Source organism: Haemaphysalis longicornis, unplaced genomic scaffold (assembly GCF_048455015.1).
Source record: "Haemaphysalis longicornis isolate Haplotype H1 unplaced genomic scaffold, Haemaphysalis longicornis Haplotype H1 scaffold_6, whole genome shotgun sequence".
NCBI classification, from domain to species: domain Eukaryota; kingdom Metazoa; phylum Arthropoda; class Arachnida; order Ixodida; family Ixodidae; genus Haemaphysalis; species Haemaphysalis longicornis.
This window is the reverse complement of record NW_027526407.1, coordinates 172,613,662-172,616,960: the sequence shown is the minus strand read 5'-3', so window position 1 is coordinate 172,616,960 and position 3,299 is coordinate 172,613,662. Positions and strand designations below refer to the sequence as shown.

At 51.7% G+C, this 3,299-nt stretch overlaps 1 pseudogene; it reads right to left on the bottom strand.

The window, feature by feature from the left end:
• Positions 1 to 730: 730 nt before the first annotated feature.
• On the bottom strand, positions 731 to 1,795 carry LOC144143372 (uncharacterized; annotated as a pseudogene).
• Positions 1,796 to 3,299: the final 1,504 nt, after the last annotated feature.

Here is a 3,299-nt window from a genome sequence, read left to right as displayed (position 1 = left end):
ACTGCCCCATTATAACTCTGCTCATTCATCGTCTCTAGTTGACCCTTCACGTCCTTGATTTGTTTTGCGAACGTTCCTGGTTGCGCGGCTATCTACTGTTAACAAAAACTGGAGCTGAGCAATCAGTTCCCTTTCTTTTGCTTTTTCTTCGCTCCGTAAGGTGCATGCTCTTTCGATAGCAGTCATTTTTATTTGTTGCTTGAACTGTTCCCACGTTTCGATATCGTTTTCGTTGTCAGAAGTAATCAGTGTTTCTACGCATTCTTTTGCATTATTAACGAAAAGTTCGTCATCAAGCAGTTTGTTGTTGAAGTTCCAGAGATCCCAATTGAAGGGGGCTTTCGTCTTATTTTTTCCTAGCGTGCATAAAACTAAACTATGGTCACTGAACGATACTGGCTTCACTTCGTAGCTATTGCACGTCGAAATAAGCTTCATCGAAACGTATATTCTGTCTAACCTAGCATGGCTATCACGCTGAAAGTGCGTGAACTGCGGGCACTTGCCGTCCGATAAAGCCTTTCCAATATCGTCTAACTGGTAATTATGTGTTATCTGGCTCAAAGTATTTGCACTGCGTTCGACGCTAGGTCGGCGTCATCATGCTTGGGGTGCGCTCCGGGGGTATGTTGGGCTTTGGCTTGAACGATGGCCGCCGCGATGGGGCCGCCTTGGGGGGCGGCTCCTCCCCGTTGGCCTCGCTGGCAGTGTGTCCGTCCTTGGAGTTTGGTTACCGTGTCCTCTTGACCGTGGCTGTACACCCGTTGGATTTGTCCACCTCCATGCTCTCCGACGGTTTAACGGGAACAGAAACCGCAGTTTCGCTGGCTGCGGTAGGAATGACGTCGTCCAGTGGCTTATCTCTGCTCGTTCGCTGCTCCGGTGAAGCACCTTCAACTTTTTGTTCTGCGCTTTTGGCCTGGTTGGTGGGCGTGACTGTGGGCGTGACCACTACTGGTGTTGCTTCTCCGGACGCCCGACTGTCTCCCGTTCCCGTCGTTTCCTCGGCGTCGGCTTCATCCATGATGTGATCGCTGATATCCTCGCGCAGGGTTGGGCCGGCAACGGTGGCGTAAGTCCTGACGCACTGGTTCTCTTCATGACCGAACCGACGGCACTGCGCGCAACGCGGGACCCGACATTCTCGTCGGATATGTCCGGTGCCGCGGCAGCGCAAACAAAGCGGCGCCCTCCCTGGCACCGCAACGAGCGCCAAGTCTGGCCCCAATCGCAGCTGGTGCGGTAGGTCGTCCACAGTGAGGCCCGCCTTGAGCTTCAGGGATATGGATCGGGTGTTTGACAGTTTCTCGGAGCAGTTCTGATCTCGCCACTTTTCCCTTGTTAGCTCCGTAACGTTCCCATAGGGAGCCAAAGCCGCACGCACCTCGTCGTGGGGGATGTTTTGCAGCACCCAGTGTAACTTCAGGCGGGTCTCCTGGTTGCACGGGTCTACCACAAAGCAGCGATGATCCTTCACGGTGAAATCGCCAGCAGAGATGATCTTCTTTTTTCCTTCAGTGTCCTTGAAAGTTACTGCCCAAAGATGGTTCATTTGGTAAGCCCCAAGGGCGAGGATGTCTTGGAAAAGTCCCAAATGAACGAGGGCGTCACGGAAATGTTCGACCCTATACGGCCTGGCTTTAACGTCGGCATGTAGAAATATGGTGTTCAAAACAGGCGTACCTGAAGGCGGTCATGGCAAAAAAACCTGATAATCCTGATTGGCATTTTCCGTTACCCTGTTACCGCGGCCCTGCTGGGTCGCAAATACCGCCCCTTTACCGGAGCTCGACATAACACGTCCGTCCGCTACGGTGGCCGGAAGTGGAATCTGAGCAACCGGGGCGGGTGATTTTAGACGGTACTTAAAGTCAGGGAGTACGGACGACAATGTAGATACGAGTTTTAAAGCAAAGCTTTTTACCTCTACCCCCCCAGGGTTCTTTCGCGACCGTTGGTGTCACCAGAAAACTCCAGCAAACAAATAAAAAAGTTACTGACACCGCCAGGAATCGAACCTGGAACTAACAGATTAACAAAGCGTGAGCCCATTGTCTTACCGATTTAGCTATGAGCCCACGCGAAGACTTGGAAGACAGCTGGTGTACTCACCAAGCACATCTACGGGTTTACCCCCTGCGTTCTCGCTGAATGACACGTGAAAGCGTCACGCGACCACTCACGCCCGTCTCACGGCCCTGTGCGCACCCTGCTCATGTGCTAAGAGTTACAAAAATTAAACGAAGCTCACACCAATGCATGGCATCTCACTTCTAGTACGCCAATGTGCTAAAGCCTGTGACCGCCAGTGTTCACGTAAACAATCACAGCTCCTTGTCGTCCGCCCTCACGCCAAACCAAGGAATACATTCAAATACTCCTTGATGGCCAGGCCATTATTCCAAGCCCCCGCATCAAAATCCTGGGCCTACATCTCGAGACTAACACCAAAAGTGACGTCTCCTTGCAGCGCCTCAAAAACAGCAATAATCACATCATACACATGATCAGGCGAGTTGCCACCAGGAAGCGAGGCCTAAAGGAATCTGTTACCGTTCAATTAATTGAAGATTTTCTCCTCTCGAGAGTCCCTTAGGTCAACCCCCTGTCTCCTTCTCGACAAGGAAGATATAGAGATGCTTTATATATTGATTAGAAAAGCGGTTGAGCAGGCCATTGGTCTTCTCACTTGTGCGTCCACACAGAGGCTGCTTAGCACGGGGCTCCACAACACGGTGGAAGAGCTGATAGAAGGCCTTCTTTGTAACCAGAAGGTCCGACTCAAAACTGCGATGGGTAACCGCATGCTTCAGATCCGCTGGGCGGCCAAGAATGTAGCTCCGCTTGACGTACTCCCAGACTCTTGGCGATCAAAACTAAAGATGCTCTCTTTGCTTAGAAATATGAACCCCTCACATGACGATGGTAACCGAAAAGCACGGGCTCCAGCGGTAAACACCACGCTTGGTGGGGATCATGCAGTTATCTACACAGACGCCTCCAAACATCGAGGGCAAGAATACGCCATCATCGTTGCTACCTCCAGAACCAACCTCCTTGAGTGTACCTCGCTTATGACCCAACAAATGACGGCAGCAGAAGAGGCAGCCATCACCTTTGCTCTGGCTCAACCAGGCGTTCGGAGGGTAGTCATGGATTCCCAGCAAGCCTACTGGAATTACCAGTAAATTTGGGTGTCCTGACCTGCACTGCACGTGCTTAAAAACCACTCCCAAACGGTTCCATTCAGCTCATCTGGACACCCCTTCACGCTTCAATGGAGGGCAACAAATACGCCC